At 35.2% G+C, this 17074-nt stretch overlaps 1 pseudogene; it reads left to right on the forward strand.

Moving 5' to 3' along the window:
* Nucleotides 1-12850: 12850 nt before the first annotated feature.
* Nucleotides 12851-12956, forward strand: LOC131828253 (U4 spliceosomal RNA; annotated as a pseudogene).
* The last annotated feature ends 4118 nt before the right edge of the window (nucleotides 12957-17074 follow it).

Consider the following 17074-nt stretch of genomic DNA (forward strand, 5'->3'; position numbering starts at 1 on the left):
TTACTGCCAGGAAACAAGGCTTAGACAGAAAGGAGAGCAGAGAAGTGACAGGGAAGCTACAGGTTACAAGAGATTTGTGAACTCAGCCAAGCACAGTGGTGGCAGGGCCTAGCTGCTACAAAGACATGTTTAAGACAATACTCCTGTATATGGGCAAAAAATTCAAGGACTGTATTTGTGACTAATTGTATAACAGGTTATTTTGGTTTCTGTACTGTGGAAAGTATAAAGCATTCCAACAAAAGGTTTTAATGTAGTTTTTTTTTTTTTTTTTTGCACCCATGCTGTTGATTGCTAAATGTAATAATCTGATCATGATGCTGAATACATGTGTCTTTTTTTAAATGTGCTGTCTAAAGTTAGTCTACTCTGAAGCCACCTTGGTATACTACCCCAACAGTGTGAAGTTAGAGTTCCTTCATGGTGATGCCAGATTCCATTCGAAATTTATTTGCAACCTGTTAGGACACAGAAGCCATTGTCTCCACAAACCTTGGTGTAGTTGAACTGACAGTTAATGTGTTGTGACCTGGAGTTCACAATGAAAAGGTTACCCAAGCAAAGTCCTGGAGTTTATTTGGTTATTAATATGATTGTTGGCACATCCTATGCACTATATCTAAATTGAATTATGGTATCAGATAAAATTATAGATGGGATTAAACCTTGTGTATCATCCATTATCATGTGTAATCAATAAACAATTTAATATTCTCTTGAAAAAAATTAGGTTCTTTTTATTTTCTTATTGTCAAGTTTAAGAGTTTTTGTATATTTTGAATATAAATCCTTTATCAGAAGTTTGAAACTATTTTCTTCTATCAGATTTGAAAGACAACTGCATAATGGAATTGTAAACAATATTTTTTCCAAATAATTTCACATTCTGAGGTACTAGGAGTTAGGACTTCTATAGATGAAATTTGTGGGCAGGGGGGAGAGAGACACAATTCAAATCACAACAACAAGCCTAGATCAGTTGACAGCCAGCCTTCCCCAGTAGAACCACCTGGCTGACCACCCTGAAATGTGGGCAATAAAATGTGCTTATTGTTGTAGACCACTGACGTTTTGTAGTTATTTCTTATATAGCATCATCATGATAATATATGAATGGTACATGTACTGTGAACAGAATATGAGAAATTAAGTCTTTTAAATTTTTGCAATGGGACCAAAACACCCTCCTAAAAAGAGTCACTCTGAAAAGCAGAAACCCCACTCAACTTTTCTTCATAGGCACCAAGTAAGTAGACAGAATAAGCAGCCGGTGAATAAAGACTTCCACCAAGAATCACTAAGGAAACCAGTATAGATTTCTACATACTGTGATACAGGAAATGGCTGAAGCCAATATCCAAGTTTCTCATGAATTTTAGCCAGAATGGCAAGCAGAGCAATGAGCTTGTCTAAACCACTTTAGGTAGAAAGGTAGAAGACTGTTTATGAAAGAAAGGAAAATAAAGGTTTAGTTAAGCAGTCAATAACAATAGTGGATTGATAAACAGTGTGTTGAAAGTATTCTATTCCATTTACCTTTTGTATTCACTTTTCATATTAAAGAAGCAATATAAGCCTGTTTTTGTCTTTATTTAACTGAAGTAGAGTCGACACGCAATGTTACATTAATTTCAGGTATACTACATTCTATGAGTTTATATGTTATGCTGTCCTTGTCACAAGTGTAGCTACCATCTGCCTCTATACAACACTATTACAATACCACTGTCTCTATTCCCTGTGCTGTAATTTTATTCCTGTGATTTATTCATTCTTTAACTGGAAGTCTGTATTTCCCAGTTCCCAAACTGCCTCTTTTAATTAAGATTTTGTTCCAGAAAAATTATGCTTTGTTTCTGTGTTGTCCCTGATATAGGATAGACCCTGCCCTAAGAACAGAAAACAGCTCTGTCCAAAGACTCTAAACTGGAATTGTAGGCATAGGACATAAAGGGAATTAATCTGCATCTGTGGACAGGAATTGTGTATCTGCTTGCAGTAAAAGCAGATTTTGTAAGTGCCTACCATTGCCATAAAACTCAAGATTAGTGTTTAGAATCTGCTGAGATAAAATTTGACATAACTGTAATCCAGTCCAAAAAAATCTCATAATCCAGTTCAATTTTGCTATCATTATATTGATTTGGCTATGCCACAAGGGAAACCATGACTTCCCTACAGAAGTAACTACAACTAATGAAAGCCTGAAAATATAAGGTTAGGTTCTAGCATAGTTGTTTAGCCTATATTCAGAAACCAAATTTATTTTTTTTAATGTTTTGTTAGTTGAAATGCATTCCATTCAGGCAAGGTAGGGATGGATTTCTTTACTGAAACCAAATCTGCCGATGAGTTAGTCTTGCATGGCAGGTCTTCCTCCAAAAACAGTAACAGATCCTCTTCTGGATCCAGGACAACAGTTTAAACTTCATAGAATTCCAAAGACTAATGATGAATAACATGAATCATTTTGCTTGTCAAGGAGGTATATAAGACCTGTCATTAAAGGTAAACATGAGACATACTCCTCATAACTCAAACTCATCAATGACAAGTCACTGATTTCAATTTGAAATTGAATTTCAAAAGAACTGAGTTGTATTAAAAGTTGGAAAAGCTAACAGAAATGTGGAAAATATCATTAGGAAAAATTTATGTGCAGCATTTATGAACATCCCCTCTATGTAGAACATTATACCATCTGACTTTGAGAATTACAAAATGGGAGAAGATATTTGCTCTGTCAAAGGACTTAGGAGTCTGAGTAATGGAGAACATCAGGGCACTGGAGTTCCTAGATAATAAAGAACCTTTTCAAGACTCTAATCGTTGAAAAGGGGTAAGGAAATATGAAATAGTGGGAAACAGAAAGCAGTTTTTGTTTTACCCTGGAAAAAATTCAGACTTCTAAATGCATAATAGCCAAGAGATTTCAGAACTATACATCCTGGGTTCCTGGGTGGCTCAGTTGGTTAAGCAACTGCCTTCAGCTTGGGTCATGATCCTGCAATTCCAGGATCAAGACCTGCATCTGGTTCCCTGCTCAGCAGGGAGTCTGCTTCTTCCTCTGACCTTCCCTTTCATGATCTCTCTCTCTCTCTCAAGTACATAAATAAAATCTTAAAAAAAAAAAAAAAGAACTATACATCCCAAACTTCTCTCAGCAACTCGTGTCCTTCTTGGTGAGATGAATTATACCTCCTCAGCACTTTGTTTTTCTCCATGGAGAAGAAACCTAACTCTTCACTATTAGAACTGGAGTATATAACAGCTTATGTTAATATGAAAAAATAGAATCAGCAGACTTTGAAAAATATTGATAATTCCATTATACTAATGAACAGAGTGGAGACATTTATAATGAACTTAAAAGTCATTAGAGCTTATCTAACCCAAGTCGTACATAACCACTGCTTCTCCTACTTTCATTAGCAAGGTCTTTCTTTGTATCTTACTTACACTTCCTCTAGAGGGGAAATAAAATCTTTTTCTTTTATTTTTTTTAATACATTCTTTGGGGAAAGGAGAGAGAAAGAAGGTTCATAGTACTACTGACAAATTTTACTGATCTTCACTAGCATTTCCAAAGTTTGCCCTTTACTTTCATAAGAATCATATTTGAGCTGCTTGTTAAAAATATAATTTTATACAACCTATGTCACCTTTACTAAATCATATTTTTTTTAGGAGCTAAGCCCTAAGAACCTGCATTTTTTACATGTTCTCAACTAATTCCAAAGGATATTAAAATCTGAGAATCAGTGACCTCTATATTCTCTATGTCCCACACTGACCTGAATAAACAGGAATTGATTCTAACACAATGATCCTAGGGCACACTGAAAACAGAACCTTCTTCGTAAATTACCGAAAGAAACTAAATCAGTATTTCTCAAATGTCAGTAGATATCCTTCAAAATGTCCTGGGTTTAGGGGGTGTGTGTGTGTGTGTGTGTGTGTGTTGTTGTTGTTGTTAAAAATACAGGATACTAACCACCACCCCATATCTACTAAATAGGAATTTAAAAATAAGTCTCCAGTGGAGTCTGGTGCACACTAAAGTGCTTTAACTCCTACATTCTTAAGTGGTATAGTGAAAAAAAAAAATCAGTTTCAGTTTCCTGAGTTCACTGTACTCAGGGAAATTGTCAGCTATTGCTACTCTCCTTCATCAAGAATTATAATTTTTAAAATCAGGCCAATGCAGGGGAACACCTTATACAAAGTGACATGATAAAAACAGAAGTAAGGACAAAAGACAGATTTATGTAAGGATGATCCAAGGAGGTCAACACAAATAATAACAGCTTGGGAAATCTATTTGTTTGAAATCTATTTGTTATCTCTATATCTAAGAACTTTTAGGAAGAAAAATATCCAATTGGGAAATAAGGCAAAGAAATGAGTGGCATGTCCTCCCCACGTCATCCTGGAACATTGTTTAATAGGTTCTCTTAAGGATTAATTACTTGGGAAATGTACCGATATTTGACTTTCTTAATTATTTTTATAAGAGCTCAGACACTAAGGTTACATGTAAATTTGTAGACTTTTGTCCATTAGAAAAAGTCACACAGGTTATGGTTTTAATGTTCTGTAAAACAATAATTTTGTATACATTTAGCAGTCTTATTCTAACATTCTTTTGCTGGAAATGTTTTTACTAGTCCACTATGTAAATCCTGTCCCTCAAATGCTCTTTGAGCAAAATTACCATCAGACTAGTCCTCTCATTCATTAGTTGAAAAAGGCCTTTGACACTGCCCATTCTATATTTGCGTAAGAACCACATATTTAACTTTTGAAAATTATACTTGGCAACTCTCTTAAATTTTATTGTAATTCTATGTAGGGGTATTGGTTTTTCTTCCTGTCTCTTACCTGACATTCCATAAGTGTTCTCAGTCTGAGGTCTTTCATATTGCTTTTTAATTCTAAGAAATTTCTCTTAATCATTCCTCCATGGCGCCTGGGTGGCTCAGTGGGTTAAGCCGCTGCCTTCGGCTCAGGTCATGATCTCAGGGTCCTGGGATCGAGTCCCGCATCGGGCTCTCTGCTCAGCAGGGAGCCTGCTTCCCTCTCTCTCTTTCTGCCTGCCTCGCCATCTACTTGTGATTTCTCTCTGTCAAATAAATAAATAAAATCTTTAAAAAAAAAAAATCATTCCTCCAAAAGTCTTCATCTCCCTAAGTTCTCCTCCTCTCTTCCTGGAATCCTTCTTATCTATATGCTGGCACATTATGTCTTTGATATAGTTTTTTATTTTATTTTATCCATTCCTCCTGCCTTCTGGGATACTGCTTCAATTTTACCTGGGTCCTCCCTATTCTCTGCATTATGTTCTCAGTTACTTTTACTAGTAGATTTTTTCCTAAATTGTAGTTTCATTTCCTTATAATTTATTTTCTGTATATTTATTTTTAATTTGCTAATATTTTCCTTATCCACTTAAGGGTATGTCATGGGTTTTGTTTTTTTGGTTTTGTTCTGTTTCTGGCATCAGTTCAGCTTGAGACGGCATATGTTGCTTGGCCATTACTTCTATTTTATGATAGCTATAGTAGTCCTCAGGTGTCTTGTCATTTTGGACGGGTGAGCCTGTGTTTTCCCCTGATGGTACTTTGCCTGGTATTTATTGTAAAGCAGAAGGGCTTAAGGTCCAGCCTAACAGGGTTTGCATTGCCTTTGTTTTTCCCTGATGGCAACATAGTGAAGAAGCAAGAAATGAATGCATGAGAGCAAAATTAGGGAAAGGCAAGAGCAGAACTCAACAGCTTGTCTTAAATCTATCCCTTGACTGCCCTTCTGGAACCATCTTTGCATAGCTATAGTTTTCTACCATTCATCTCTAGCTTCCCCAAGGGATTCCTCAGGTATTGTTGATTTTGTTACTGTTAGTTCCTAGCATTTATACTTCTCTTTTACTTCTATAGTTTGTTCAGGGTTGATTTGGGGGCAGAGGAGTCAGAAACCCATGCCAGCCAGAAGCACCACCTTGACAGGAACACATAAGCTCAGTCCTGTGGAAAAAACTGCTTCTCCAGGGTTTTCACTGCCTAATGAAAGCCTTGTGAGTTTGTCTGATTGATGGACCTCAGATCACAGGTCTTTGCTCATACTAAAGTGGTTTGGCGAGACTGAATTGACTTCTAACTTCAGATAGCAATACTAACTGTAAGGGAAATATTTTGTGAAAGGTGCTCACAAAATGGTCAGCAGCTATAAAGTTTACAAAAATGTACCACACTGATGATGTATCCTACATAAAGCCAGCTGTTGCATTAGTTAGAAATAAACATTTTCCTTAGAGCACTTCAAAGAAACATCTGAAGGGGGTGGGGATGAAGAATACAAATAACCATATATTTTCTAGCAGGAATGAAATATTTCTTATTAAGAACTCTAATTATTGCAACAATAGACTTCCATTTTAACAAGCATCTAATGAGCTAAAAAAATACTAAAGATATCATTTCTATAAAATGCAGAATTGATACATCCAATTAAAAATTAAAACATTAGAGTAATTAATCTCAAACTGTTTCCAAATTCTTTTACCTTTCTGTTATTTTCTATATCCCAAATTATCTCTTCAATTACTTATTCTCCAAAAATAAGTCATTGTACTAGCCAACAAGTGTTTATTACAAAATTAAGCAGATGATGTAGTATGAATTTCCTAATAATTTTTCTCCTGAGACTTCCCTTACTCTCTCATGAACCCATGTATTTCAAGGATGTTAGCTGTATTTTTTCCAGTACTTCTGGAGCCTTAAAGCACATCCAATATACATCACTGCCACAAAAAGAAACCATTGCATCTTTTTTCCTATATGGGGCAGGTAACTTTCCATATTTCCCACTGCGAGGTCTCTACCCCTATTCCATTTAAGCCATCTATTCTGCATCTTTGTAAGGATTCAGAAATATTTTCCAAGGTTTTTGTTTATCATAGAAAAGCACTATCTGAGATCAAGATTCTTTGGATCACTTTATTTATCCATTCTAGGATGAAGACAGCCCTATCCCAGAGTCAATATTTGGGAACAGTAGAACTGACTGCCTTGCTCTCAGTTCCCTTCATTGATGTGATTACTGGGGGAAACACAGCATAAGGAGGATGGACACCACAGCAGTGAGAGGAAGGCACTGAAGCAGTATCAGGAAGTACACACTAGCCATTCAGTGATTATTGGAAAGGAAAGGATGCCCCAACATGGAGCATGGAGGGAGGTGGTACTCAACACCACAAGAGAGACCTCCGAGGGATCTAAATGGCAAAGAGTAGTCATAAGGGGCAAGCCTAGTCAGATGACTGAGGTTCTGGTGACATTGCCAGTTACGACTGGACCAGAAATTTGTTTATGTTTAATCCCTACTGCTTCCACCTTACTTATTTGTACTCCCTGCTCGAAATGGAAATCACTAGCTAACTTGAAAAGATAATGAGGGCAGGTTTTATTTTAAAGTCTGAGGACATCAGCATAGAGAACTTGCCACTGACCTAGGATTTGGGAGTGTTTTGTTCACAGCACACTACTAAGAGGCTCATCAAACTCAGAACTATCCACCATGAGAAAGGGATAATACGCTGTGAAATAGACCTAACTCTAGAGGGGCTGAAATAGAGTAAGAACAGTTCAGAAACATCAGATCATGCAATTACAATTAATAAGAATTTCATTATTGTGCACTGAAAGAGGAAAAGGGAAAAAAATTAGTGTGACCTATTTTACTCATTGTGATGATAATTTATTTTAGTAGCAAAAAACGGATAGATGCAGTGTCTTTCCAAGAAAACTGAGAATGGCATTATAATTATGTGCAGTAGAGAAGAGATCCTTTTGAACTTCCCAGACTTTCCTTCTTACATATTAGCCATGCCACACTGAGATAACATTTGGTTCAGAACTGCTTATAAATGAATAAGCCACTAGCTTCAAGACCACCCTAATTAATCTTGTTTTAGGATATTTGAAACAGCATTATTAGCATAATCTTACAGAATTCTAGAAAATAATGACAAGGAAAGGGGGAAAGAAAGGTGCTAATAGCTCTTTACTAACCTGGATGTACTATCCGTGCAAAAAGAGAGAAAAATTAACAAATGGTATAAGAAATTTAACTGGTGTCTAAGATCACGAGTAGTAAAGTTTGCTTATCAAGACTGCTAAAATGCCCCCAGCTCTTCCTTTCTGGAGATTAGACACCAAATACATCAGTTAAAATGTTACTCCTCCTTTGGAGGGACAACATGGTGAAATGACAGGAACCCTGGCCTGGATGCAAGGTCCATTCCCGTCTGCCACTTACTCACTGCATCACCCTGGACAGCTTGATTGACCTTGATGGGCCTTGTTTTCTCAACAGGAAAATAACAAAAGAACATTCAGAAGGACTCTAGCATACTGCGATAATGGTCCCAATCTTCATTTCTACTCTTTTTGATATATGATTTTGCAGTTCCTCTTATTGAATAGGAATTATAAAGTTAACCAAAGAGGTGAGAGACCTGTAATCTGAAAAATATAAAATACTGATTAAAGAAATTGAAGATGACACAAACAAATGGAAAGGCATTTTATGCTTATGAAATGGAAGGCCAAATATTGTTAAAATGTCCATAATACCCAAAGCAATCTATACATTCAGTGTAATCCCTATTAAATTACCAACAGCATTTTTCACAGAACTACAACTAACAATCCTAAAATTTGTACAGAACCACAAAAGACCTGTAATAGCCAAAGCAATCTTGAAAAAGATAAGCAAAGCTGGAGTTATCACAGTTCCAGACTTCAAGTTATATTACAAAGCTGTAATGATCAAAACAATATGATACTGGCAGAAAAACAGCTACATAGATCAATATAAAAGAATAGAAAACCCAGAAATAAACCTACACTTATATGGTCAATGACTCTTTGACAAAGCAGGATAGAATATGCAATGGGGAAAAAGACAGCCTCTTCAACAAATGACATTAGGAAAACTGGACAGCTATATGCAAAAGAATGAAATGGAGCAACTTTCTTACACCATACATAAAAAAATAAAATGAATTAAAGACTTAAATGTGAGACTTGAAACTGTAAAAACCCTAGAGAAGAGCACAGGCAGTAACCTCTTTGACAACAGCTGTAGCAACTTCTCTCTAGATAAGTCTCTGGTGAGGTGCCTGGGTGGCTCATCTCCCTTGGGTTCAGGTCATGATCCCAGGTCCTGGAATGGAGTCCCGCATTGGGCTCCTTGCTCAGCAGGGAGCCTGCTTCTTCCTCTGCCTGCCACTCGCCCTGCTTGTTCTTGCTGTCTGTCTCTCTCTAGCTCACTCTCTCTGTGTCAACTAAATAAATAAATTCTTAAAAAAAATAAATATGTCTCTGGAAAAATAAACTATTGGGATTTAATGAAATTAAAAGCTTCTGCACAGTGAAGGAAACAACCAAGAAAACTAAAAGACAAACCACTGAATAGAAGAAGATATTTTGCAGATGACATATCCAAAAAAGGGCTAATATCTAAATATATAAAGAAGTTATGAAACTCAACACCCAAAAAAAATCTAATTTAAAAATGGACAGAAGATATGAATGAACACTTCTCTAAAGAGGACATATAGATGGCCAAAAGACGCAAGAAAGATGCTCAACATCACTGATCACCAGGGAAAAGCAAATCAAAACTACAATGAGATATCTCACACTTGTCAGATGGCTAAAATCAAAATCACAAGAAACAACAGGTATTGGTGAGGATGTGGAGAAAGGGTACCCTCTTGCACTGTTGCTGGGAATGCAAACTGGTGCAGCAACTCTGGGAAACAGTATGAAGGTTCCTTAAAAAGTTAAAGTAGAACTACCCTACAACCCAGCAATTGCACTATCAAATATTTACCCTATAATTTTCACAAAATTAAGGCAAAACTCTATATAAAGGGATTAGTACCTTGAGTTGGATTTCTATTGCTTATGTGCCTCTTACATTTAATCTTTATTTGGAAGACTGTTATTCCTCAAGTCAGAAAACTTCAGTCTCTGCCATAGCTCTTTGCATTCTCAGCATTTTAGATGTAGTTTCATTAGACCATAAAATAATCTGCTTTGCAACACACCTTTCGTGTCAGCACCTGAGAAAGGAGGCACTTTATTCTTTTGGCATTCTGAAATTTTAAATTCATTTATGATTTTAGAATCCTTGCCTCAATGCAAGCCATTTAATCTGAGAATAACCATTTAATCGTGGTAATCTTAGATTCTTTTCCATCAAAAGAGATTTAATCGTGGTATAACCTGAGAATAACCATTTAATCATGGTAATCTTAGATTCTTTTCCATCAAAATAGATTATTTTCTTTATGTAAGCAAATAAGGAGACAGACAATAAATCATTATTCATTTTCTTTTTCATCCTTAAATTTAAGCATGAACCACCACAGTGATCATTATGTTTGATTGGCCAACATCCATTAGATGGTCAATCTAAACCCATAGTGGTAAAACTTATTCCTTGCTATTGATTTAAGTACATGATTCAGTTAAGGCTGAAGTGAAACAGTCTGCAGGAAACTTCTAAAAAATATTTCCTCACTCTTAGGAAGTAGAAGAGATGGTTGCTCTTATTCTGTGCCCATTTTATGTTGCTTCTTTTTCTTGTAAATAAGTTGAACTGGGCTTTTTTCCACATTTTAAGGAATATATAAACTAATTAGACAAATTACTTTTTAGTTATGAATTGAAAATATTCATTTTTTACTTTGTCGATAGATTTTGCAATGCAGATTCTTTTGTAATAATTGATCTTTGATTTGAGGCATTCTGGCTTTTGTTAGGCCTTTCTCACTCTAGAGTAATAAAAGAATTTTCCATGACTTCCCCTACTACTTTTTTTTATTTTTAATATATATTTTTACCAATTTTGAAGTTATCCTGATGTAACATAGGAGGTTGGAACTTATATGAGGTAGAAATCCTATGTTCTTATTATTTTTTCAGATTTATAGTTTTTAAATTTTGATTCTGTATTTCACAGTTAAATACTAATTCCTCAACCTAAAAATAATAGGATGAAAGATACATGATTTTCAAAACTTTAATGAACCTCATTTTTGTTTCAAAGTGTTATGAGGGCTCAGCAACCAAACATTAGTATCTCTAGTTATTTTTTCAGTTTCCAATCATTCATTTTCACTAAACACTAGGGAAAAAAAAGAAAATATTCAAAAAGATTGTTTGAACACTACTATACGATACCACTGAATTGTTCCCTGGCAGACTTGCTCCCACTGCTATAGTTTGAAATGTTTATTCATGAAAGATGAAATGTCACTTGGACCAAGATAGTTCAGAGATACTGTTACATAATGCTTGAAATTGGGGTCACACAAAACTTTTTAAGAACAGACTGATATCTATGTAAGATAATATGTATGATTTATAACATAATTTATATTTTTTCATAACAGTTTAAAAGCATATCAGACAATATTTAAAATTAATTGTCAATAGAATAAAAAAATTACCTTCTGGAATTGTGTCAGATATAACTGTTCCTCTATACCAGATAGAATGGGATCTCCCATTTCTCTGAAGTTGGCATATCTCAAGTATGTCAAGTGGTTGAATGAAGACATCTCTTACACCACTTAAAGTATCTGCATCCTAGGTTATCTCTTGTCTTCTAGTAAGAGAAGCACTTCACTACTACTTCTGCCACATCTAACTATTACCTCTGTTGATTCCCAGAGCACTATTTCTGGGACAGTCTTGATGGAAGTGCAGGATTTGAAATTCGTAAATGATCCACATTTCTTTAATTCCACTTTGAAACCATTTCTTCTTTTAACCTATAGAAGATGACTTCTGAAGAAATTGAAACACTTTATACAGATCAAATCCCCAAATAGCGCTGCCAGGCCAGAGAGAGGGACTGAGAAGGAAGAGCAAGAAGAGTGGGGAGAGAGGAGCAAGGGAGGGAAGGGAGAGGGAGTCTAGTAGTTCTCCGTTTTATCTTCAAGTGCAGGTGGAGTTGGTTTCCCTCTTGAAATCTTCGTGTTGATTCCACTTTTTCTTCAAAATTCATCTTTTTCCGAGTTCTTTTCCTGGACAACCACTTCTTATAGAATTTAATTGGATCTTTAGTAATCCAGAAATTATTAATGTAATTTAGACATTTACTCTGGAGAAGTAAACTGTCCAAAGTGTTCTCCATGAAGAGCAAAACTTCAGTGGACATACCAGAATGTCCCTCTGCTTCCTATACAAAGGGATTAAAAGTACTTAGAATTAGTGTAGGGACAGGAGTTTGTTTTTTGGTGATAACAGCATTGTTTCAACTGCTTACTTTTTTTTTTTTTTTTTTTTTTTTTTTTGACATAGGCTGTGGATGAGTCTGACAAGAAATTACCCTTATGGGGAAGAATAAGATTTTTCTGTTGCTAAGGAGATAACAGCCAAATCTCAGATGGCAGAGAACATTTAGAAACACGCAGTGCTTCAGAAGCATAACCTTTGACTATTTTGAGGATTGCATCCTCCAGAGCAGGTTTCCAATGCAGATTCTATTGTGGACTAGCAGTACTTCTGAGCCTCTAAATTAGATTTCAAGGTAAAAACTTAAGGAAAGCAAGAAAAGAGGGAAATGAGAAGAGTCCTAACATGGATTTCCAACAGAGAGCGGGATCAAATATGACTTTAATCTCAAGATTCAAAGAGCGACAAGACCTGAAAGAGTGGCTATTCATACTTGTGTGTTAAAATATGTGATATATTGAAATATTTAAAACTTCCAATTTCCCACATAGTTAAATGTCTCTAAAATAATCAAGGATTTGCTATACTCCATACCACATCTCAGCTTTGCGCAGTGGCAGTATCGTAGCCAATGAGGTTTATCCGAGGCGCGATTATTGCTAATTGAAAACTTTTCCCATACCACATCTCAGATGAACATTTAGATGTGACCACTTAACTTTCAATTACTATTTTTTCAATTTAAACACTGTACCCATCCTTGGAATCCTTTGGTTAGCTTCCCTACAGAGGACATCCATGGGAAGAGGTCTACTTCTCCTTTCCTGCATTTCCCTCCAGACAGAGCCATTTTTGCTCAGTTCCTATCTAGACAAAAGCAAGTTCAAGCAATTTAACTCCATGTAATGAATGACATATAGGTTTATAGAGGATAAGTCTTTTTTCCCACAGATTTTCTTGTCTTTTATCTGTAATTGGAGGGAGTTTAAAATGATTGATGCCAGAAATAACAGAATAACTAAATCCATATAGAACATGTCTTTTCAAGTGAAGCAATATTGCCCCCAATGGAGTAAAGGGGTGGGAGGAGGCAAGTTATCTTATATATTACAATGGTTTGAAACCCTCCAATGCTCAATTTTACCAAAAAGATTGTTCCTTAGTATTCAATTTCTCTCACTAGGATAAATGAAAGTTAAATTTTATTATTCTCCTTATGGTGCTAATAATGAATAACAGGTTGAGAAACACTAGTACAGAATGATAATTCACAAAATACAATATAATTGATTTGTATACAATATCAGTTAAATGTGTATGAACACTTAAAAATGATATTGTCTTTAAATCCTGCATCACTAAGGATTACCTGGCTAAAGACTTTGTCCTGATACTCTTTTTAAATCAGATAATTTTGTTGGTCTTCCTTTTAATCTCTCATGATCCTTGATCATCTAGACTAAGATCATTCCTACTTTTTAATCAGAGAACTTATTATTGACAGGAAAAGTCTCAGGTTCTGCTTATGAAACTGCTTAAGCTCTGTTTTATATAAATTTAAAGAATTAGGAATGGCTTTTTTTCTTTCTGTATCCCTGTAGCTTATCATCCCTCCTTTCCTCCCTCCCTGTCTCTGCCTATCTCTGCCACCTTTTAACTACTAGCTTGCTTTTTGAACCATGCAGTTATGGTACATGTGGCAGCTTCCAACTTACATTCAAATTTCCAAGTGCCTCCAACCAGACAGAGTTATGAAGGTTGTGATGCCTTCTTTGTCACACTAAGACCAACCTCCCCAACTGTTGCTGGTTGAGGTTTTACTCCTAATCACTTTATTTCCAATTCTGTATGGTTATATATACTATTGAATCTGTTTTAAATTTTAGACTTTTAGGTTAAAAAATTTTAATGAAATTATTTTTGGAAAGATGCTTCTGAAAGAAAAAAAAATCAGCTTCTCTTATAAGACTAATTATTCCCTTGGAGAAGACTTTAAAATAAGGGTGACTCTATAATAGTCTAGACTAGGCCAGTTTTACCAATATTTTAAACAAAGAATGGTTTTGCTAACTCCTTGATTTACTGAGTCATCCATCTGATTTCTTTGGTATCACAACTTTATTCAAAACTCATGAAACAGATATTTCACCAATATTTTATATTTTTATTATATCTTGAGAAAGAAGGAACACAGTAACCAAAATATTCACACATATATACAGAGATATAATTTGAATTGTGACTCTTGACTTGGGGAAATAAAAGAAAGCCAATTGTAAAAAGAAAACTGAGGAAATTGTCTAATCATATAAGTCTTACCAATGTTTATGCAACTTTCCCAAAAGAAAAGAATGAGTATATTATTAAATTAAATCCTAATTATACCAAACAAGTTTTATAATACCTGCCAGTTCATTTAATAAACATTCATTTTGGACCCAAATTGCATTATCATACTTTGTATTTTAGAGGCAATGAATTTGAGCACAATTCTTTCTACAGAATACTTACAATCTATGGAAGGAACAAATCCAGACTAGTCTGCAATAATAAAAAGAAGGTAACCTGATTCAGGAAAGAAACTAGATGACCAAATGCAATAAAGAAATAACAGTACCTACAACTGAGGAATGAAGGTGGTGTGTAAGAGCATGCCAAAGTATCTTCAAGGACATAATTTCTAATAGTATGACATTTCACTACCAATTCACACAACACCAAGGGAAATCTCTAGAAAATATCCTTGTAATTTGACTTACATAGAAGCTTAAGTTAGACAACTAAGATAAAAATTATATATGTTGGGTTCAAAATATTTTCATTGGTTGATTTTGAGCAAGAAAATCTGACTCTATCTCAGCTCAAGTCATGATCTCAAGGTCCTCAGATCAAGCCCTGCATCAATCAGGCTCTGCTCAGCAAGAAGTGTGCTTGAGGATTCTCTCCCTCTCCCCTTTCTCCAATTCATGCTCACTCTCTCTCTCTCCCTTTCTCTCTCTCTTTCCCTCTCTAAAATAAATAAATCTTAAAAAAAAAGAAGTTTCTGCATAGCAAAGGAAAAAATAAACAAAACTAAAAAAGGAATCTACAGAATGAAAGACTATATTTGCAAATCACATACGTGATAAAGGGTTAGTATTCAAAACCTATAAAGAACTTATCAAACTCAACACTCAAAAAACCAAATAATCCAGTTAAGAAAAGGGCAGAAGACATGAATTGATATTTTTCCAAAGAAGCCCTTCAGATAGCTAACAAACACATGAAAAGATGGTTAATATCACCATCACCAGGGAAATACAAGTCAAAACCACAATGAATATCACCCCACACCAATCAGAATGGCTAAAATTAACAACACAAGAAACAACAGGTGTTGGCAAGGATACAGAAAAAAGAAACCCCCCTACACTGTTGGTGGGAATGCAAACTGGCACACACACTCTAGAAAACAGTATAGAGGTTCCTCAAAAAGTAAAAAAATAGAACTACTCTATAACCCAGCAATTGCACTACTAGGTATTTACACAAATGATACAAAAATACATATTCAAAGGGATACAGGCACCCTGATATTTATAGCAGCATTATTTAACAACAGCCAAATTATGGGAACAGCCCAAGTATCCATCAACAAATGAATGGATAAAGAAGATGTGAGATAGATAGATAGATAGATCAATAGATAATAGATAGATGATAAAGAGACAATAGATAGATGATACATAGATAGCTAAATGATAGGTAGATGATAGATAATAGATGATGATTGATAGATATTAATAGATTGATATAACAGAATATTACTAAGCCATAAAAATGAAATATTGCTATTTGCAACAACATGGATGGAGCTAGAGTGTATCATGCTAAGCAAAATGAGTCAGTCAGAGAAAGACAAATACCATATGATTTTACTCATATGTTGCATTTAAGAAACAAAACAAATGAACAGGGTGGGGGGGTGGAAAAAGAGACAAACCAAGAAATAGACTCAACTGTAGAGAACAAACTGTTGATTACCAGAGGGAAGATGGTTGGGTGAATGGGTTAAATAAGTTATGGGGATTAAGGAGTGCATTGTTGTGATGAGCATGGGGCGTTGTAGGTAAGCGATGAATCACTAAACTCTACACCTGAAACTAATATTACAAAGTGTGTTAACTAACTGGATTTAATTAAAATTTTGGAGAAAAAATAGAAACAAACGAACAAACAAACAACAAATAGTAAGGATAGGTCTTACATTTTTTTCAAAATCTAATGTCTGGTTTAATGAAGACATTTGGGGTTTCATTCCTGCTTTGGCATCCAATTTATTGTGATGCATTGTTTTTTGGGTGACATATATGAAGAAAACCTATCATCACTGAGATATGTAGTTAGAAAAAGAAAAACTTCACAGACCTGAATAACAGAGAATAAAGGTCTTGGGGAGATTTCAGTGGTCCTGGGAACACACCTGGAGAATAGCCACACTAAAGCAGACCAGCTGAATTGAAGAGTTACCCTAGTTACACAAAATAAGAGAATATTTTCTATACCTATAGCTCTGACTAAGCACTTAAAATTTATGCTTGAGGGGCAAACTGTGTTACAGAAATTAGAAAACCCTGTATTTGCCCAAGTTGTAGTGTTAGTTGGGAACATTTTTTGAATAATTCTTGTACTTTCAGTAAAATGCTTGCTGGAAGTGGATTCCCTGAGTAAAACACATCTTTCTAGCTTCATTCACTTCACAGGAATGGGAAACAGTATGGTTGCACCTGTATGAATAGAAATCATTGAGGAAAAGTACACAGAACAAACAGAAACAAAACAACCCA

This window comes from Mustela lutreola, chromosome 3 (genome assembly GCF_030435805.1).
Source record: "Mustela lutreola isolate mMusLut2 chromosome 3, mMusLut2.pri, whole genome shotgun sequence".
NCBI classification, from domain to species: domain Eukaryota; kingdom Metazoa; phylum Chordata; class Mammalia; order Carnivora; family Mustelidae; genus Mustela; species Mustela lutreola.